The 24195-nt window shown below is 32.2% G+C and overlaps 1 non-coding gene across 1 annotated transcript; it reads right to left on the bottom strand.

The window, feature by feature from the left end:
* Positions 1 to 6962: 6962 nt before the first annotated feature.
* Positions 6963 to 7069, bottom strand: LOC139850786 (small nucleolar RNA R71). Its single transcript, XR_011760167.1, has one exon. It is a non-coding gene; the product is annotated as a small nucleolar RNA R71 (small nucleolar RNA).
* Positions 7070 to 24195: the final 17126 nt, after the last annotated feature.

Genomic DNA, 24195 nt, shown 5'->3' with positions numbered 1-24195 from the left:
GTACCCTTTGTATAATCATCTTAATAATACACGCAAACCAACGTATACGCTTCTCAAATAGCATATGTCCGTTAAAAGGCTTGTGCTCTAGCTCGGATGAGGATATCAAGCCCTATGGATCCATATACTACTACTCGCGCCCACCAGTTCTTATAACCGGCAGTTACTATTTACCAAAGCTAAGGGATTTTCGGTTCAAACTCTGTGTAGAATTTAGTATGTACTTGTATCCATTGCGTTTAAAATAAAGTGCATGTATTCTCAACCCAAAAATATAGATTGCAAAAGCAATTAAAAAGGGAGCAAATGAAACTCACCTTAGCAGCACATAAAGTCGTTCACCTAAATGTGACCGAAACTTGGAATACCAAATAACCGTAGATCTCAACCTAGAGAACATATGTTGGTCAATAAATGTATATCAAGCTAGGTCAGGTCATAGTGTATCACAATCCGAATGCTCGAGATCGACATACAAAAGTTATCAAAAGTCGTTTCAAAAAGTCGATCTGACTCAATACTATAGTTGAAATGATCAGGGCAATCGAAACATTTTAACATTTCACATAGTTTCCCAATTCTTGTAAAATTAAACTATAGTTTTTATAAGGCTTTAAAATATGATAAAACAATCAATTTTGACAATTGTTCAACAAAACGAGACGTGCCTTATATAGAAATTCATTTACTCAATTAGTAATATCTAAAATTCCAATTTATCGATCTCATAGACAAGTTGTTTAAATATTAATTTCAGATTCAAAAGCAATTCCAATTAACGTTGATCATAATTCAGTTGCCCATATCTTTTAATTCGTTCATCGAAATTTCGCGATTTCTAAATGAAAAGTTATTGATTTTTCGCCAGCTTTCCAAAAACATGCATATCATATACCTTTTATCAGTAATATATGTATTTAATTCTTGATTCATCATAAACTGTTTAACGACGAAATTTAGCATACTAGCATGCATAAACATATATACTCGAGCACTAGACATGTATACATTATTAATATATAAAAGATAAGATATGAATGCTCACGTATCAATATCGTGATTCAATATTGCAGGAAAGTACGTAGACATAATAGAGATGATAAACACTATATTTGACTTGCAAACAATACCCACGAATATTACCCATAACCTCCATAGCTATAATCCATAATTTCCTTAACTCTATCCCGTTCGAAAAGCTTGTTTTGAAGTGACACGCTCATGACCTCGTCGTAGTATTTTATGTATAATATTAATTAATAATAATACTACTAATAGTATTAATATTAACTATAATATTAATAATAATAATAATAATAATAATAATAATAATAATAATAATAATAATAATAATAATAATAATAATAATAATAATAATAATAATAATAATAATAATAATATAAAGAGAGCAGAGGGATGTGAGGATATGTGTGTGTGTAATCGAGCAAAAATGAATTCAATTTGTAGACCTTTCCTGAAATCTGACCCCATGCGATCGCATGGGTTTTATGCCTATTTCCCATGCGATCGCATGGCCCCAAAATCCAGCTCACAATTTTTTTTTGTTTTGCTTGTCGACATAATTAAATATAATATATATAATATATATAATTTAAATTAATTAATTATATAATATATTATATTCTCTGGTCTAGTTGACTTGTAATTTTTGTTCCGATAAGTCATACGTCGTCACTCGACTTATGTCCCGGTTCCAGTTTTTCGAACGTCCTTTCGTACACTGAGAAAACGGGCACTTTACCTTTCGTGACTCGTACCTTTGACAAAATATAGACTTAACTATCCATAAACTATATCACTCAAAATATAACTTATACATTCGAGTGTTTTGGTCATTTACTTCTATAAATCATCGTCTCGTTATCTATCAAAGTATATTTAATAATATTGTTTTAAATCAAAACGTTTAATAACCAAGTTAATATTCATAAACATGTTTTAAATACACATCGCAAGTTATTCATACAATTACAATTCCAACTTATCATATATATTCAAATAGATATTTAAACCAATAAGTTTTATGCACAGTTGATAATGCTAAAAACGAACATATATTTCATAGCATTATTCCTCAAGAAAGACAAGCTTTTAGTTGCAATTGTTCTATTTACAAGTAATATTCGTTTAAATAATAAAAGGTGAAGACAAAAGACAGATTCGACGAATTGAAGACGCAAACGACCAAAAAGCTCAAAAGTACAAAATACAATCAAAGAGGTTCCAATTATTGATAAGAAACGTCTCAAAATTACAAAAGTACAAGATTCAAAACGCAAAGTACAAGATATTAAATTGTACGCAAGGACGTTCGAAAATCCGGAACCAAGACCAGAGTCAACTCTCAACGCTCGACGCAACAGACTAAAAATTACAAGTCAACTATGCACATAAATATAATATAATATTTAAATAATTACTAAAATTATTTATATATTATATTTATTTATATAATCCGTCGACAAGCTAGGAGCCAAGGCTTGGTGAGCTGTAAAAACAAACTCCGCGACTCGCGGAGTTTGAAGAAGGAAAGGGCCGCGAGTCGCGGAGATTCCCTGGACTCAAATCCCTATAAAACCCAACGAATTCTGATCATTTTGAAGAACCATTAATCTATCTCTCTCTCAATATATACGTAATATATATATATATATATATATATATATATATATATATATATATATATATATATATATATATATATATATATATATATATATATATATATATATATATATATTATATTTATATTTTAATTTTAATTTTAAATCCTAATAATAAGGGTATGTTAGTGATAATGCTAAAAACGAACATATATTTCATAGCATTATTCCTCAAGAAAGACAAGCTTTTAGTTGCAATTGTCCTATTTACAAGTGATATTCGTTTAATTAATAAAAGGTGAAGACAAAAGACAGATTCGACGAATTGAAGACGCAAACGACCAAAAAGCTCAAAAGTACAAAATACAATCAATGAGGTTCCAATTATTGATAAGAAACGTCTCAAAATTACAAGAGTACAAGATTCAAAACGAAAAGTACAAGATATTAAATTGTACGCAAGGACGTTCGAAAATCCGGAACCGGGACCAGAGTCAACTCTCAACGCTCTACGCAACGGACTAAAAATTACAAGTCAATTATGCATATGAATATAATATAATATAAAATTAATTCTTAAAATTAATATATATATTATATTATATTTAAATAAACGTCGGCAGAAGAAAACAACCAAAAGTGGCTCTCCCCAGCTGGCCATGCGATCGCATGGCCTGGAAGGCATAAATCCATGCGATCGCATGAGCCCCTTTTCCAGATCACAGGCCTATAAAAATCGAGCTTTGGTGCACCATTTTTCCATCCATAATATCAATCTCTCTATCTATATACGTAGTATATATTTATATTTATATTTTAATTTTAATTTTAATTTTAATTCTAATAATAAGGGTATGTTAGCGAATGTTGTAACGGAAGTCGAAATTCTGTCCATGTAACGCTACGCTATTTTTAATCATTGTAAGTTATGTTCAACCTTTTTAATTTAATGTCTCGTAGCTAAGTTATTATTATGCTTATTTAATCCGAAGTAATCATGATGTTGGGCTATAAATATTAAAATTGGGTAATTGGGCTTTGTACCATAATTGGGGTTTGGACAAAAGAACGACACTTGTGGAAATTAGACTATGGGATATTAATGGGCTTTATATTTGTTTAACTAAATGATAGTTTGTTAATGTTAATATAAAGATTTACAATTAGACGTCCCTATAAATAACCATATACACTCGATCGGACACGATGGGCGGGGTATTTATATGTACGAATAATTGTTCATTTAACCGGACACGGGAATGGATTAATAGCCACTAGAATTATTAAAACAGGGGTGAAATTATGTGCAAGGACACTTGGCATAATTGATAACAAATTATTAAAACCTTGGGTTACACTCAGTCGACATCCTGGTGTAATTATTAAATAAAGTATTAAAATCTTGTTACAGTTTAAGTCCCCAATTAGTTGGAATATTTAAACTTCGGGTATAAGGATAATTTGACGAGGACACTCGCACTTTATATTTATGACTGATGGACTGTTATGGACAAAAACCAGACAGACATATTAAATAATCCAGGACAAAGGACAATTAACCCATGGGCATAAAACTAAAATCAACACGTCAAACATCATGATTACGGAAGTTTAAATAAGCATAATTCTTTTATTTCATATTTAATTTCCTTTATTTTATATTTAATTACACTTTTAATTATCGCACTTTTATTTATTGTTATTCTATTTAATTGCAATTTTAATTATCGTACTTTTTAATTATCGCAAGTTTATTTTATCGCACTTTTATTTATCGCAATTTCATTATCGTTATTTACTTTACGCTTTAAATTAAGTCTTTTATTTATTTAATATTTTACATTTTGTTTTAACTGCGACTAAAGTTTTAAAATCGACAAACTGGTCATTAAACGGTAAAAACTCCCCTTTTAAAATAATAATATTACTTATATATATATTCGTATTTTTATAAATTAAACTAATATAGCGTTAAGCTTTGATTAAAAGATTTTCCCTGTGGAACGAACCGGACTTACTAAAAACTACACTACTGTACGATTAGGTATACTGCCTATAAGTGTTGTAGCAAGGTTTAAGTATATTCATTCTATAAATAAATAAATATCTTGTGTAAAATTGTATCGTATTTAATAGTATTTTCTAGTAAAATTTAAGCTATTTTATATACACCTCGCATAACATCAAGTATTTTTGGCGCCGCTGCCGGGGAGACTCAAAAGTCTTTGTTTTTCTTGCTTAAAAGCCGGAAGCACAACGCTAAATAAAAAAAAAGATTTTTATTTTTAGTTTACTTTTATTAAAATACGCTTTTGTAAAAATACGTTTTAATATATTCGAAAATATAAAAAGAAAAAGAAAAATATAAATATTTTTAAGAGTTTGTTAAATATTTAAGTTCTATAAGAGTTTCTTTATATTTATTTTATAAAAATATAAGTTTTATTTAATTTATAAAAATATATTATATAAATATTTAAAACAGAAAAAATAAACACAGCTAAATAAAAAAAATAATAATAAACTCTCGGGCCTGCTACTGTAGCAGCCCGTAACCTGGCCCAAAATCCTGGCTCATGCGATCGCATGAGCCCGAAGGCATAAACTCATGCGATCGCATGAGATCGTCTGACACGCCACAGTTTACCCTAATTCAGCATTTATTACGGGTATTATTTATTATTATTAATTTAAAACCCTAATTAGGTTATATATATTATATTATTTAGTTTAGTTATTTTATTATTTGTATTATTTAGTTTAATTAGTTTAATTAGTTTATAAAATTAATAGTTTTATAAAATAAATAATATAAAAATAATATTTTTATAAAAATTGTCCTTTTTACAACTTTTAGTATATTTTTATATTTTGTCCCTTTTTAATTGTTTTAGCGTAATTTTTTGTATTTTTCGCTCGTATTTAGTTTTAATTCATAGTTTTTGCCATAGTTATTTTTATTTCTAGATTTTTAGGCTTTTCCGTAAAATCCCTTAAGTGCTTTTTCGTTAGACTAAGATTTAAGTGCTTTAGAATTCTGCGACGTTTTTTTTTACCTTTTTGAGATATTGCCATTTGGGATATAGTTTTTCCTGTAAGCTTTAATATTTTTAGACACCTTTTACCTATGTATCAATTATCATTCCAATTAGTAATCTCAATTTGCGATTATAATTTTATGTTAGTGATAGTAATAAGGTTGGGTTAGTCGAGTTTTTTTTTAAGTTTTATAGTCATTTTTTTCTTTCTTATTTTTCGACGCCTTTTATTTTTCGATCTTTTCTTTTTCGACCTTTTTCGACGCGCTCTTTTTCTTTCTTATTTCTCGTCATTCTAGTTTTTAGGACTTAGAATTTTTTCTACTTCTTATCTATACTTCTTAAAATTACGAAAATTTATTTTAAGTGGTTAAATTGATAGACATCAAAATTTTCTGGTTCGTAGTAATAGTTGGATTTGTACGTGGACCGGGTTATTGGAGCCAAACAGTCCTCAATTATATTGAGACCAAACCAATCCTGCCCCTCTGCTGCATCTTTTGGCTATTCGAAACGTGGGCAAAATCGAAAAAGTCTATTAATTGGATAACTTATATAATTTTTCTTTCCTTTTAAAAACTAATAGGATATTCAGTGAATGCACCGACCAAGACGTTCACCACCTTTTGTACGTTCACCACCTGTAACTCGATCAAGACATCTAGCAAATATTATCGCCGTTGATTTTCCTTTAGAATCATCATCCAGTCGACCAAGTACTCCAATTCAAATTTCCGATAATCCATTTTTTGAACCCGACCTCACAATTGAGAATCCGGATAATATTCAGGGACAATTCATAGATCCTGAACCATTAAATTTTCCTACGGAACCACCAATCATTCAAACAGAGATTGTTGAGGAACGAACCATTAAATCAGAATCCTCTAGTGATTCGGATTCAACAAATTCAATCATGGAAAATCTGGAACCTTTAAGTATGGAAGACCGAATGAGAGCTAAACGCACTGGCCAAGGTCACGCAATTACTCATCCAGACATTAATGCGCCAAATTATGAAATCAAAGGACAAATTCTACATATGGTGACTAATCAATGCCAATTTAGTGGTGCGCCGAAGGAAGATCCAAATGAACATCTTCGTACCTTTAATAGGATCTGCATACTATTTAAAATAAGAGAAGTTGAGGATGAACAGGTATGTCTCATGTTATTTCCCTGGACTTTAAAGGGAGAAGCCAAAGATTGGTTGGAATCGTTACCTGAAGGGGCGATCGATACATGGGACGTTTTAGTTGAAAAATTTCTTAAACAATTCTTTTCGGCATCTAAAGCCGTAAGACTTCAAGGAGAAATTGTTATGTTCACACAGAAGCCAAATGAAACTCTATATGAGGCGTGGACAAGATTTAGAAAGTTATTAAGAGGATGTCCGCAACATGGTTTAGATACCTGTCAAATAGTACAAATATTCTACCAAGGATGCGACATCACTACAAGGAAAGTCATAGATATTGCAGCTGGTGGTTCCATTATGAAGAAAACCGAAACTGATGCTTACAAAATTATTGATAACACTGCTTCCCACTCACATGAGTGGCACCAAGAAAAAGATATCGTTAGATCATCTAAAGCAGCTAGAGCCGATTCTAGCCATGACTTAGATTCCATTTCTGCAAAGATAGATGCTGTCGAGAGACGAATGGAAAAGATGACTAAAGATATCCACTCAATACGAATTAGTTGTGAGCAGTGTGGAGGACCACATTTGACAAAAGATTGTCTTAGTATTGAATTAACAATGGAACAAAGAGAGAATATTTCATACATAAACCAAAGGCCTGGAAATAATTATCAGAATAATTATCAACCGCCAAGACCGATCTATAGTCAAAACCAGAACTATAACCGAAATATTCCATACAACAACCAACAAGGTCCTAGCAATCAACAAGTATCCAATAATACTTACAATCAGCAAAGACCTAATTTTCAAAACAAACCACCACAAACCGATGATAAAAAGCCGAATTTAGAAGATATGATGACGAAGCTAGTTGAAACTCAAACGCAGTTTTTCACATCTCAGAAACAAACTAATGAACAAAATGCTCAAGCATTTAGAAATCAACAAGCTTCTATTTAAAATTTGGAACAAGAAGTAAGTAACCTAGCAAGGTTAATAGGTGAAAGAAAACCGGGAAGTTTACCTAGTGATACAAATGCTAACCCCCAGAATGAAACAGCTAAAGCCATTACCACAAGAAGTGGTACAACACTTAAACCACCTGAAATACCTGTAACTTCTGATGAAGCTATTCCTACTCCACAAGAACCACAACCTGAACAAGATAAGGAAAAAGAACCGGTAGTTGAAAAGGTTAATGAAGATAACACAGTTAAGGATAAACCTTATGTTAAACCATACCAACCACCACTTCCTTACCCAAGTAAAATGAAAAAATAGAAACTTGAAGCCGAGCAATCCAAATTCTTGGATATGTTTAAACAGATAAATGTAAATCTTCCTTTCATTGATGTGATTTCAGGAATGCCTAGATATGCTAAATTTCTGAAAGATCTAATCTCAATAGAAAGAAAATGGAAGAACTCTCAGCTATTACTATGAATGCTAATTGTTCAGCAGTGTTGTTGAATAAGATACCAGAAAAACTATCTGATCCAGGAAGTTTCACAATTCCATGTTTTCTGGGTAGTCTTAGTTCAATAGAAGCATTGGCAGACTTATGTGCTAGTATAAATTTAATGCCGTTTTCACTATACACTAAACTAGACCTTGGAGAATTGAAACCAACAAGAATAAGCATACAATTAGCCGATCGATCATTAAAATATCCTAGAGGGATAATGGAGAACATGCTAGTTAAAGTTGGTACTTTAGTATTTCCAGTAGATTTTGTTGTTCTGGACATGGAAGAAGATTCTCAAGTTCCTCTCATATTAGGAAGACCATTCTTAAACACGACTAAAGCAATGATAGACGTGTTCGGTAAGAAACTGACCCTAAGTATAGAAGACGAGAGTGTTACCTTTTCAGTTGATAGAGCAATGCAACAACCGCAATCTGCAGATGATACATGTTATTATATTCAAACTATAGATTCACATGCAGAATTATTAGAAGAATTTCCAGAATTACAAGGAACAGGAGAATGTTCTTTAGGAGAAGGTAATGAACCAATTGATGAAGCTGAAATGTTAGCTATACTAATAGCTAATGGATATGAACCAACAACAGAAGAAATTCAAATGCTAAAAGAAGAAGACAGATATCGATATAAATCATCGATAGAAGAACCTCCAACATTAGAGTTAAAGCCACTTCCAAACCATTTAGAATACGCTTATTTACATGGTGAATCTGAATTACCTGTAATAATATTGTCTTCTCTTACTGAAAATGAGAAATCTCAACTCATTTCTGTGTTGAAAGCTCATAAACCAGCCATTGCATGGAAGATTCATGATATTAAAGGAATAAGTCCTTCGTATTGCACACATAAAATCCTTATGGAAGAAGGTCATAAAATGTATGTGCAACGCCAACGAAGACTAAATCCGAATATGCAAGATGTAGTTAAAAAAGAAATTATTAAACTGCTAGATGCAGGTTTAATTTATCCTATCTCTGATAGTCCATGGGTAAGCCCAGTTCAATGCGTGCCTAAGAAGGGTGGCATGACTGTCATTACAAATGAAAAAAATGAGCTTATTCCTACAAGGACTATAACATGATGGCGTGTATGTATTGATTATAGAAAATTAAATGACGCCACCAGAAAAGATCACTTTCCCTTACCTTTCATTGATCAAATGTTGGAAAGATTAGCCGGAAATAGTTATTATTGTTTTCTTGATGGATTTTTCGGATACTTTCAAATTCCAATAGCACCCGAAGATCAAGAGAAAACCACATTCACGTGCCCTTATGGTACTTTTGCTTACAAACGCATGCCATTTGGACTTTGCAATGCCCCTGCAACCTTTCAAAGGTGCATGATGGCGATTTTTCACGACATGATAGAAGAATGCATGGAAGTTTTCATGGAAGACTTTTTAGTCTTCGGTGATACATTTGAATCATGTCTAGTTAATCTGGGACGAATGCTTATTAGATGCGAACAATCAAATCTAGTACTTAATTGGGAGAAATGTCATTTCATGGTTAAAGAAGGCATCGTTCTTGGACATAAAATTTCAAAAGAAGGAATTGAAGTGGATAGAGCTAAAGTAGATGTAATTGCTAAACTTCCACATCCCACCAATGTTAGAGGAGTTAGGAGTTTTCTAGGGCATGCCGGTTTTTACCGACATTTCATAAAAGATTTTTCTAAAATTGCCACTCCTATGAATAAACTCCTAGAAAAGGATGCTCCATTCATCTTTTCAGATGAATGTATCAAATCTTTTAATATTCTTAAAGAGAAACTCACTTATGCGCCGATCATGATAACACCAAATTGGAATCTACCGTTTGAACTAATGTGCGATGCAAGTGATTTTGCAATGGGAGCCGTTTTAGGACAAAGGATTGAAAAACGATTTCAACCTATATATTATGCTAGTAAGACGTTACAAGGAGCACAAACAAATTATACAACTACTGAAAAAGAACTCCTTGCTATTGTCTTTGCTTTTGACAAATTTCGTTCATATCTCGTTCAAGCAAAAACGGTGGTCTATACCGACCATTCTGCTCTTAGATACCTATTTTTGAAACAAGATGCCAAACCAAGATTAATCCGTTGGATCTTACTCTTACAAGAATTCGATATTGAAATCCGAGATAAAAGAGGAGCAGAAAATCTCGCCGCTGATCATCTTTCTCGTCTTGAAAATCCTGAATTAGAAGTTCTAAATGAATCGGCCATACAATACAACTTTCCTGATGAATATCTATTGAAGATAGATTATAATGAAATACCATGGTTTGCAGACTATGCAAACTACTTAGTATGTGGATTCCTTGAAAAAGAATTATCGTACCAAAAATGAAAGAAATTCTTCAGTGATATAAAACACTATTTCTGGGAAGATCCACATCTGTTTAAAAGTTGTCCAGATGGAATAATACGCCGATGTGTATTTGGAGATGAAGCTAGTAAAATTTTAAACCATTGTCACACAGGACCAACAGGAGGGCACTATGGGCCTCAACTAACAGCAAGAAAGTTTATGATGCTGGATTCTATTGGCCTACAATTTACAAAGACGCACAACTTCTTTGCAAATCATGTGATGCTTGTCAAAGGGCCGGAAAAATAAGTCAACGTGATGAAATGCCATAAAATGTCATCCAAGTATGTGAAGTATTTGACATTTGGGTATTGACTTTATGGGTCCATTTCCAAAATCTCATAATAATCTCTATATTCTCGTAGCCATTGATTATGTATCTAAATAGGCGGAAGCACAAGCTCTCCTAACTAACGATGCACGAGTTATAGTCAACTTTTTAAAACATCTTTTTGCAAGGTTTGGAACACCGAAAGCTTTAATAAGTGATCGGGGAACTCATTTCTGTAATAATCAACTTGAGAAAGTCTTAAAAGATATGGAGTAACTCATAAAATCTCCACTGCTTATCATCCACAAATAAGTGGACAAGTTGAAAATACCAACCGAGCTTTAAAACGTATTCTAGAGAAAACCGTAGGATCAAATCCGAAGGAATGGTCCATTAAGTTGGAGGATGCACTCTGGGCTTTTAGAACAGCCTACAAAACTCCAATTGGAACCACACCTTTTAGACTCGTTTACGGAAAAGCATGTCTTCTTCCAGTAGAAATTGAACACAAAGCATTTTGGGCTTTGAAGACATGTAATCTTGATTTACATGAAGCTGGACGTCTACGATTAAGTCAACTAAACGAATTAGAAGAATTAAGACATGAAGCATACGAAAATTCGATAATCTATAAAGAAAGAACGAAGAAATGGCATGATAAAAGAATCAGAAGTTCAAAAGAATTTAAAGAAGGAGACAGAGTTCTTCTTTTCAATTCACGATTCAAGCTATTTCCTGGAAAATTGAAATCAAGATGGTCTGGACCATTCATAGTCAAAAGAGTTTTCCCATACGGAACGATAGAATTAATAAATTCAAATGGAATTGAATTTAAAGTTAATGGTCACAGAGTTAAACATTACATAGATAGTCCGATGGAAATCGACAACGAAGTTAATCACAATTTCGATACCACAGCTAACTAAGTGTGGGGAGTATCAAGTCTTTTAAGGATTTTATGTATTTCTGTTAGAGTTAGATTGTCTGTTTTCGTGTAGTTCTCGAAAATGGAACCCAAATGGTCTTTCCCTAGCAGACCCTAAAGAACTAGTCTTCTCCCCCCATTCTGAATTTTTATTTTTTTTAGGTTTTTACGAAATGAAGACTGCCTGTGAACTAAACCATGGTCTAATGCTACACGCTTTGATCACTAAACGTAATAATGACACACTTCCGAGTGAACTAGTATCAGTAATCAGAGAAAGATTGGACGGAGTAAGAAAAGAATCCAGATGCGAAGATAATAAGTTACAATTTGGTAAAGGAAAATCAAAATCCGCAGCGAAAAGAAGAGCACGACACCTTGAAAGATGTCACAAATGCGGAAAATGGTCACATGGAGGTAAATGTTCAAATAATCAAACCTATTCAAACACCGAATTTGTTACTTTATGCAGAGACGGACCGTTCATATGTTTAGAAGAAAAAACACTGAATGCTCGAGGTTACGCCTATGTAGCTATGGAAAACCAATTAAACCGACTATCTTATGAATGGGATAGATCATATAACTAAGAATACTATCTCACATGTAAGTCTGTACAGTTTTTATTTTTTATTTTTATTTTTAACCTTTTGATAATAAACGCTAAATTGTTCGCTATAAAGTATTAAATTGGTATTGAATAAAATTAAGTTTGGCGACCGAAATTATTGATATCATACAAAAATTTATTACATCACTGCGAAATTTAACGTTTATTCTTAAGGTATAAATATCTTTAATCAATCAACCCAAAATATTTCAAAAATTCGTCATGAGTTAAATTAGGTCATGGAACCGAAATTACTTTACCGAAAAGAGGGGCGCATATTTTTGATAATATTTGATTGATTAAAGTGGGATAAAAGACCAAAAAGATTTTTAATTTTATTTTTACCATATTTTTAAAATTAATATATAAATCTTAAATTAATATTGTAAACTTTTTAAATTAATATATTTAAAATTGTAAATATTTGAACAATTGATATTTTTAAGTTTGTATGTATAAAAACAAAAATATAATATAAGTTTGGTGTGAATTTTTAATTTTTAAAAAATGTGAATTTTTAATTTTATGCATATTTTAAATTTAAGTTGTGTGAATTTAAAAACAAAAATTTACTTTATTTCGCTAAGTTAAAAATATGATTTTTAAAATTCTTCGTGAGTTGAAGACTAGGTCGTTGAACTGAAATTGCTTTACCCGAGGGAGGGATGAGAACTTTTATTATCATTATTTTTAATCTTATTGAATTAAAGTATGCCAAAAACATTAAAAAATCCAAAAATCTTTACTTTTAAAACCGCTCTTTGATTTGACAAATTTTAAAAATTTTGTCGAGGGACAGACTAGGACATCGATCCGAAACGCCCTCATCCTAAAAAGAAACAAATTTTTAAAATTTTATTAATTTTATGTTTTATTAAGAATAAGGTTTTATATAAAAAAAAAACAAAAAAAACTAAAAGTACTGTACCCGGAACCCCATGCGATCGCATGGGGTTTACTCTTCAACCTCATGCGATCGCATGAGGCTGGATTCCAGGCCAGTTTGATAAAAAGAACAGCTCGCTGTTCTGCACAAAAAACACACACACAAACACGAACCAACCCCAAAATCACCTCTAAAATTCGCAATTTTCCACCGTAATTCGTCATTTTTCTTGCTCTAATCATGCCTAGATTCTCATTCTTCAGCAAAATGGTAAAAATTACACTCCTAAACTCATAAATTTGCTAGTTTTTGTGATAAATTCCAATTTTTTTACCTAATGCAATTTTGTTAATTTCTAGTGTAATTAGTGTTAAATTGTTAGTATTGTATGCATGTATAACCTAGATTGATGCTATTTAACATGATTTGAAGCCAAAAACTTCAAAATTTTTAGAAATCTAGGGTTTGTGTTCTTGAGCAATTTAGGACTTTTGATATAAACAGGTTATGGCCAATTTTTGTCATGAATTATTGCTAAATTGAGTAGTGTAACATGTTTAGATAGTTAAATGATCCAAATATTGATCCTAAACATGATTTTTGGAAATTAAAGTGGACTTTTTAAGTCCAAAATTCATGAACTTGATTAATTTGATATATTTGCCAGTTGAGACTTGTTTAATTATTATTAATGAATATTTTGACATGTTATTTGAGTTAAAAGCTTATAAACTTTGTATACATTCTCATATTTGCTTATTTGAAAAGTGTAGAATTGTGAAAAATTGTGAAAATGTGTATAAGTTTAATTTTGATTTAACATGTTATAGTGATTGTTTTAAGTTGTTATTTTGCTAACACTAATGCATATTTAGATGTATAAATTTTGTGTTTAATGTGTTTTGCATAAAGCCGATACTGGAGGTTCAGGAGCATCATCATCTAGACGACCAGCACCAGAACCAGAACCAGAAATGCAACACGAACAAGAACCACAACAGGAACAACAACAACAGCCTGATCAACACGTACCTTATTATGATCCGGTACAGTTTGTTGATGAATTCATAGTATTCCCAATGAGGCCGCCAGTAGAATTCCCAACGATTCCTGAGCACACTCTGCATCCTAATTTGAGATTTGATAGGAGATGGAGAGATTACGAGACATATCAAAGGAACAAATTCAAATTGGTAACAAAAAATGTAGAGGTGCCAAGGGTAATCGATTGGGCCTTTTTGGAAACGGTCCATCTAGCTGACCGTGTTAGACAGCTTTTAGTTCAAAGGTATGGCAGTTCTTCTTTTACAGATTGGGAACGTCTTTTCACCATTCGTAGACCTGTATATAAGGAATGGTGTGTTGAGTTGATGAGTACTGTATCACTTGATACAAATATAGTTAGAATAGATGATAGAAGATTTCTGAGGTTTATCCTTGGCGGTAGGATGTACAGAATGTCCATGCTGGACATGGCCAGGGCCTTACAGATATATACTCCTGGTGAGTTGCTATTACCCGATTGTACAAATTTGATTCATTATGGTGAAAGGGTAGATAGTAACTTTGACGCTGACTCCATTTAGAGGCGTATGTCACATTTTGATGTTTTTACACGAGCAGGAGGACACTCCTATACACATATTGACAGAGCGCGAGCTTCGTATTATTCATAGATTTTTGGCTAACTCGATTACACAGAGAGGTCACAATAAAGAAAAAATTACCTTACATGATTTATTCTACCTAAAGTGTATTCAGGATCCTAGAAGCTTTGTCAATATCCCTTACTGTGTTGCTTTTTATTTATCTAAAATGGTAGAGGGAATGCAGGACGGGAGTATAATAGGAGGAGGTATTTTTGTTACTCTCATTGGAGAGTATTTAGGTGTTGATAGGAACCAAGGGGGTCCATTACAGCTTTGTAGAGAACAGGTTGAGCCCTTAGGATTGAAAGTTTATGTGGGTGCTAAGGTATTGAAAAGTAGACGTAACCAGGCAGTACCCTATGAGGGATCTCATCCTCAGGTAGAGAGAGGCTCAGACGAGGAAATGGAGGAAGCGGAAGACATTAGGGATGTCTTTCGAGATGCTATTCTTGATGTCCACGTTCGTATAGATGAGGAAGCAATGACGAACGCGGCCAGACATAGTATGTATGAGCAGTGGAACTCCGAGCGAGTATACAAGGATTATAGGCGACGCCAACACGATAGCTGGTTAGTTCATCAGCACCAAATCATGAGCCAGCTATCATATCAGGTACCAAATAATTACGTACCTACTCGACCTGCTCATTTTCCGCCACACAGCCCCGATATCCGACCACCCTTTAACCGGTATTACTATAATCAAACCTATCAGAACACCTATAACCAACAATGGAACCCACCTGACGAGATGAACTGGAACCCATATCCAGACTGATTTAGTTCCATTTGGTTATTTATATGATTTTTATGTTTTTATCTTTTTACTTATTCATGTTTAAACTTATGTTATTGAATATACTTATGTAATCTTTATCATTTTTATTATTATTGTGTACTAATATTTCACATTTAGGATTTGAAAGTGGGATATTAAGTCCCATTTCAAATTGCCATGCATGTTTATATTTGTATGTATGTATATGGTAAATTGTACAAAACAGGGTAAAACAGCTCATTTTCAAAGACTGGCATTAAGTTCAGCAAAAGCTACTAATTTTGACGACAAGATAAATGTGATGTAACAACAGACGGAATGGACAAATGATATGTACCATTTATCATTCAGCAAACAAACGCCAATATGTTTGGAAACTTTGGTAAAATTTAATTATTTCTACGCTAATCACCCTCAATAATTTAAATTGTTACTGATTTCTTGCAAATGAGGGCATTGCAAGATCTTAAGTGTGGGAAGGGGTTAAATTCTTTCGGATTTTTTAAATTTTTTTACTTTAAACACTTGGTTACCATTAGAAATACTAGTAAAGTAGTAGTTGTATTAGAATCTAGTGCTCTCTGATAATAAAGAACAGCGCTAGTCTTATATACTGACTACCCAATTCTAGTAAAATTTTTCAAAATTTTCAATTAAATGAACTCAAAATCATGTTTATACATATTTATGAACGATAAAACTAGGTGTTAACACCGAAATTATTGTTACCTCGGAAAGGACATAAATTGAGAAACAAACCAAAATGTTAAAATTCATTTAAAATAGAATAGAGGACAATAAAAAGGAAAATAAAAGCCAAGTGTGGGAAATTTTCACCGAGTTATTCAAAATACATATCACATATTTTTGTACAAATAATTGAAAATACTTTTATTTTGGATGATAATTAACTGTTTTACCCGATGAAAGAAAAGAAGAGATGGATCTACACGATGAATCAATTCCATCGTTAAAAGGAAGTAAAGTCTTCCGAAAAAGAAACGCGCTTCTTGATTTAGGTCATGAAGTTGTCGTCCAGACCAGCTGTAGGTTGATGAAAAATCTAGAAAAGTCATCTCTAAAATCAGCAGGAAATCCACGGACCTCAGCATAAAACAGGGTCGCCAAGTGTTCAGATTTATCCTAGCCATGAGAAGGATTTATCTCATACAATGGGGGGCACCATGCAAATTAGCTTGATAAGACTAATAAATCAGATCCCCAGAAAGGATAATCTCCTTAAAAGATCAAAAATCAGCTTTTAAGCCTGATATTACTCAATCCTAGAGATTGACCTTAAAGATTGAGAATTCAAACTCATGGAATTCAATGATATCTAAACTCGAGCTTGAACGAAAAAATATTTTGATCAAATTATAAACCGATTTGTTTTCTGAAAATCCATTTTCAATGCGTTCATTACCATTGAACGTAAAATCCTAGGAATTCACCTGGAATTCATTAGGTCACCTGAACCAAATCGGGTGTCAACCGTAAGAACGGTGGTTGCATAGCATGGTCGAAGACATGACCTTGTGCCAGACCGAAAAATCATAAGGGTGAGCTTTACTATTGCTCCTACAAAGGATAGTAATTTCGTCCGACACGTTATAGACCATAATTAAAAGCATGTCAGGGGACATTGCCTTAACAGTTGCTTGTTCAACACTTTCCTTTATAACCGGACGGTAGTTTATCGAAAGGTAATATACGGAGCAAGTATACTGGATGTGTTGCTTTCCTAATACAAGGTTAGCAAGTGGGTGACACAAAACCACAAGTTTTGAGCTAAAATTTTCAAATCTGAAACCCACGAAGCCCACAAAAATATTTTGCAAACACCGGTGAAGGGTTATTCCGGAAAACTTATCTAGGGTAAAAACTAGATTTAATTTTCAAAAGATCAAATATTTTTATAAAGATCCAATTTCCTTAATGGATCTAAATTTTATAGTCATGTGGGACTGTAAACCACATCGTTACTACCATTGTTTATACCGCCGTAAAGAAAATCACCGATGTACAAAGTGTGAAGAATAAAGAAGTGATTCTAGTATTTCAAGACTATATTGCTTGAGGACAAGCAACGCTCAAGTGTGGGAATATTTGATAATGCTAAAAACGAACATATATTTCATAGCATTATTCCTCAAGAAAGACAAGCTTTTAGTTGCAATTGTCCTATTTACAAGTGATATTCGTTTAAATAATAAAAGGTGAAGACAAAAGACAGATTCGACAAATTGAAGACGCAAACGACCAAAAAGCTCAAAAGTACAAAATACAATCAATGAGGTTCCAATTATTGATAAGAAACGTCTCAAAATTACAAGAGTACAAGATTCAAAACGAAAAGTACAAGATATTAAATTGTACGCAAGGACGTTCGAAAATTCGGAACCGGGACCAGAGTCAACTCTCAACGCTCGACGCAACGGACTAAAAATTACAAGTCAACTATGCATATGAATATAATATAATATAAAATTAATTCTTAAAATTAATATATATATTATATTATATTTAAATAAACGTCGGCAGAAGAAAACAACCAAAAGTGGCTCTCCCCAGCTGGCCATGCGATCGCATGGCCTGGACGGCATAAATCCATGCGATCGCATGAGCCCCTTTTCCAGATCACAGGCCTATAAAAATCGAGCTTTGGTGCACCATTTTTCCATCCATAATATCAATCTCTCTATCTATATACGTAGTATATATTTATATTTATATTTTAATTTTAATTTTAATTTTAATTCTAATAATAAGGGTATGTTAGCGAATGTTGTAAGGGTGTAAGTCGAAATTCTGTCCGTGTAACGCTACGCTATTTTTAATCATTGTAAGTTATGTTCAACCTTTTTAATTTAATGTCTCGTAGCTAAGTTATTATTATGCTTATTTAAAACGAAGTAATCATGATGTTGGGCTAATTACTAAAATTGGGTAATTGGACTTTGTACCATAATTGGGGTTTGGACAAAAGAACGACACTTGTGGAAATTAGACTATGGGCTATTAATGGTCTTTATATTTGTTTAACTAAATGATAGTTTGTTAATTTTAATATAAAGATTTACAATTGAACGTCCCTATAAATAACCATATATACTCGATCGGACACGATGGGCGGGGTATTTATATGTACGAATAATCGTTCATTTAACCGGACACGGGAATGGATTAATAGCCACTAGAATTATTAAAACAGGGGTGAAATTATGTACAAGGACACTTGGCATAATTGTTAACAAAGTATTAAAACCTTGGGTTACACGCAGTCGATAACCTGGTGTAATTATTAAACAAAGAATTAAAATCTTGTTACAGTTTAAGTCCGCAATTAGTTGGAATATTTAACTTCGGGTATAAGGATTATTTGACGAGGACACTCGCACTTTATATTTATGACTGATGGACTGTTATGGACATATTAAATAATCTAGGACAAAGGACAATTAACCCATGGGCTTAAAACTAAAATCAACATGTCATACATCATGATTACGGAAGTTTAAATAAGCATAATTCTTTTATTTCATATTTAATTTCCTTTATTTTATATTTAATTGCACTTCTAATTATCGCACTTTTATGGTTATTGTATTTAATTGCACTTTTAATTTTCGTACTTTTTAATTATCGCAAGTTTATTTTATCGCACTTTTATTTATCGCAATTTCATTATCGTTATTTACTTTACTCTTTAAATTAAGTCTTTTATCTATTTAATATTTTACATTTTGTTTTAACTGCAACTAAAGTTTTAAAATCGACAAACCGGTCATTAAACGGTAAAAACTCCCCTTTATAATAATAATATTATTTATTTATATATTTGTATTTTTATAATAGTAAACTAATATAGCGTTAAGCTTTGATTAAAAGATTCCCTGTGGAACGAACCGGACTTACTAAAAACTACACTACTGTACGATTAGGTACACTGCCTATAAGTGTTGTAGCAAGGTTTAAGTATATCCATTCTATAAATAAATAAATATCTTGTGTAAAATTGTATCGCATTTAATAGTATTTCCTTGTAAAATATAAAGCTATTTTATATACACCTCGCATGACATCAAGTATTTTTGGCGCCGCTGCCGGGGAACATCTAGCTTAAAATGAGGAAGCGTAACGCTAATATAAAAAAAAAATTATTTTTAGTTTACTAATATAAAAAAATACGTTTTTGTAAAAATACGTTTTAAATATTCAAAAATATAAAAAGAAAAACAAAAATATAAATATTTTTAAGAGTTTGTTAAATATTTAAGTTTTATAAAGTTTCTTTATTTTTATTTTATAAAAAATATAAGTTTTATTTAAATATTTTGTGTTTATTTAAAATTTAAAAAAAAAATTAAAAAACCGAAAAAAAATAAATATATATAAATCTATTTTTTTTAGATTTTTATTTTTATAAAATTATAAAGTATTTCTATTTTTATTTTAGTTTTTAAAACATAAGTTTTATTTAGTTTTTATAAAAATTTTATTTAAATATTTAAACAGAAAATAAAAAAAATAAAAAAAACTGAAACGAACGATTTTTGGCCTGCACCTAATCTGAAATTTCGAACCCCGCGACTTGCGGAGTTTTCCAGCTTCGAGAACCGCGACTCGCGGAGGAACTCTGACACGGGTACACAGAAGCCCTAATCAGGCATCATTACGTAATTATTATTATTATTATTAATTAAAAACCCTAATTAGGTTTTACTTTTTAATTAATTAAGTTTAGTTTATTTAATTGTTTAGTTATTTATTTAATTTATATATTTAGTTTATTTAGTTTAATTAAATTGTAAAATTAAAAGTTTTAATAAATAAATAATATAAAAATAATATTTTTATAAAAATTGTACTTTTTATAACTTTTAGTATATTTTTATATTTTGTCTCTTTTTATTTGTTTTAGCATAATATTTGTATTTTTCGCTCATTTTTAGTTTTAAAATATAGTTTTTTCCATAGTTATTTTTATTTTTAGATTTTTAGGCCTTGCCGTAAAATCCCTTAAGTGCTTTTTCTTTAGACTAAGATTTAGGTGCTTTAGAATTTTGCGAAGCCTTTTTAAGTTTTAGTTTCTTTTTAAGTTATTGCCATTTGGGATATAGTTTTACTTGTACGCTTTAATATTTTTATAAGCAACTTTTAATTTTTAGTTTTTAGTGCCTTTTTAAGTTTCAACGCGCTACTTTCTTATTTTTATTTTTCGACGCCTTTTACCTATGTATCAATTATCACTCCAATTAGTAATCTCAATTTGCGATTATAATTTTAAGTTAGTGATAGTAATAAGGTTGGGTTAGTCGAGTGTTTTTAAGTTCTATAAGTCATTTTTTTTTATTATTTCTTATTTTTCGACGCCTTTTATTTTTCAACCCCTTTTCTTTTTCGACGCGCTCTTTTTCTTTCTTATTTCTCGCAATTCTAGTTTTAGGACATAGACTTTTATTCTACTTCTTATCTAAATTTCTTAAAATTACGAAAATTTATTTTAAGTGGTTAAATTGATAGACATCAAAATTTTCTGGTTCGTAGTAATAGTTGGATTTGTACGTGGACCGGGTTATTGGAGCCAAACAGTCCTCAATTATATTGAGACCAAACGAATCCGGCCCCTCTGCTGCATCTTTTGGCTATTCGAAACGTGGGCAAAATCAGAAAAGTCTATTAATTGGATAACTTATATAATTTTTCTTTCCTTTTAAAAACTAATAGGATATTCAGTGAATGCACCGAGCAAGACGTTCACCACCTTTTGTACGTTCACCACCTGTAACTCGATCAAGACATCTAGCAAATATTACCGCCGTTGATTTTTCTTTAGAATCGTCATCCAGTCGACCAAGTACTCCAATTCAAATTTCCGATAATCCATTTTTTGTACCCGACCTCACAATTGAGAATCCGGAAAATATTCAGGGACGATTCGTAGATCCTGAACCATTAATTTTTCCTCCAGAACCACCAATCATTCAAACAGAGATTGTTGAGGAACGAACCATTAAATCAGAATCCTCTAGTGATTCTGATTCAACAAATTCAATTATGGAGAATCTGGAACCTTTAAGCATGAAAGACCGAATGAGAGCTAAACGCACTGGCCAAGGTCACGCAATTACTCATCCAGACATTAATGAGCCAGATTATGAAATCAAAGGACAAATTCTACATATGGTGACTAATCAATGCCAATTTAGTGGTGCGCCGAAGGAAGATCCAAATGAACATCTTCGTACCTTTAATAGGATCTGCACACTATTTAAAATAAGAGAAGTTGAGGATGAACAGATGTATCTCATGTTATTTCCCTGGACTTTAAAGGGAGAAGCCAAAGATTGGTTGGAATCGTTACCTGAAGGGGCGATTGATACATGGGACGTTTTAGTTGAAAAATTTCTTAAACAATTCTTTCCTGCATCTAAAGCCGTAAGACTTCAAGGAGAAATTTTTACGTTCACACAGAAACCGAATGAAACTCTATATGAGGCATGGACAAGATTTGGAAAGTTATTAAGAGGATGTCGGCAACATGGCTTAGACACCTGTCAAATAGTACAAATATTCTACCAAGGATGCGACATCACTACAAGGAAAGACATCGATATAGCAGCTGGTGGTTCTATTATGAAGAAAACCGAAACTGATGCTTACAAAATTATTGATAACACTGCTTCCCACTCACATGAGTGGCACCAAGAAAAAGATATCGTTAGATCATCTAAAGCAGCTAGAGCCGATTCTAGCTATGAGTTAGATTCCATTTCTGCAAAGATAGATGCTGTCAAGAGACGAATAGAAAAGATGACTAAAGATATCCACTCAATACGAATTGGTTGTGAGCAGTGTGGAGGACCACATTTGACAAAAGATTGTCTCAGTATTGAGCTAACAATGGAACAAAGAGAGAATGTTTCATATCTAAACCAAAGGCCTGGAAATAATTATCAGAATAATTATCAACCGCCAAGACCGATCTACAATCAAAACCAGAATTATAACCGAAATATTCCATACAACAACCAACAAGGTCCTAGTAATCAACAAGTATCCAATAATACTTACAATCAGCAAAGACCTAATTTTCAAAACAAACCACCACAACCCGATGATAAAAAGCCGAATTTAGAAGATATGATGACAAAGCTAGTTGAAACTCAAACGCAGTTTTTCACATCTCAGAAACAAACTAATGAACAAAATGCTCAAGCATTTAGAAATCAACAAGCTTCTATTCAAAACTTGGAACAAGAAGTAAGTAACCAAGCAAGGTTAATATGTGAAAGAAAACCGGGAAGTTTACCTAGTGATACAAATGCTAACCCCCGGAATGAAACAGCTAAAGCCATTACCACAAGAAGTGGTACAACACTTAAACCACCTGAAATACCTGTAACTTCTGATGAAGCTATTCCTACTCCACAAGAACCACAACCTGAACAAGATAAGGAAAAAGAACCGGTAGTTGAAAAGGTTAATGAAGATAACACAGTTAAGGCTAAACCTTATGTTAAACCATACCAACCACCACTTCCTAACCCGAGTAAATTGAAAAAAGAGAAACTTGAAGTCGAGCAATCCAAATTCTTGGATATGTTTAAACAAATAAATGTAAATCTTCCTTTCATTGATGTAATTTCATGAATGCCTAGATATGCTAAATTTCTGAAAGATCTAATCACAAATAGAAAGAAAATGGAAGAACTCTCGGCTGTTACTATGAATGCTAATTGTTCAGTAGTGCTGTTGAATAAGATACCAGAAAAACTATCTGATCCAGGAAGTTTCACAATTCCATGTTTTCTGGGTAGTCTTAGTTCAATAGAAGCATTAGCAGACTTAGGTGCTAGTATAAATTTAATGTCGTATTCACTATACACTAAACTAGACCTTGGAGAATTGAAACCAACCAGAATAAGTATACAACTAGCCGATAGATCAATAAAATATCCTAGAGGGATAATGGAAAACATGCTAGTTAAAGTTGGTACTTTAGTATTTCCAGTAGATTTTGTTGTTCTGGACATGGAAGAAGATTCTCAAGTTCCTCTCATATTAGGAAGACCATTATTAAACACGGCTAAAGCAATGATAGACGTGTTTGGTAAGAAACTGACCCTAAGTATAGAGGACGAGAGTGTTACCTTTTCAGTTGATAGAGCAATGCAACAACCGCAATCTGCAGATGATACATGTTATTATATTCAAACTATAGATTCACATGCAGAATTATTAGAAGAATTTCCAGAATTACAAGGAACAGGAGAATGTTCTTTAGGAGAAGGAACTGAACCAATTGATGAAGTTGAAATGTTAGCTACACTAATAGCTAATGGATATGAACCAACAACAGAAGAAATTCAAATGCTAAAAGAAGAAGACAGAGATCGATATAAATCATCGATAG

The sequence above is a fragment of the Rutidosis leptorrhynchoides genome, chromosome 5 (genome assembly GCF_046630445.1).
Source record: "Rutidosis leptorrhynchoides isolate AG116_Rl617_1_P2 chromosome 5, CSIRO_AGI_Rlap_v1, whole genome shotgun sequence".
Classification (NCBI taxonomy): domain Eukaryota; kingdom Viridiplantae; phylum Streptophyta; class Magnoliopsida; order Asterales; family Asteraceae; genus Rutidosis; species Rutidosis leptorrhynchoides.
The sequence above is the reverse complement of the archived record's forward strand: the minus strand, read 5'-3'. Positions and strand labels throughout refer to the sequence as shown.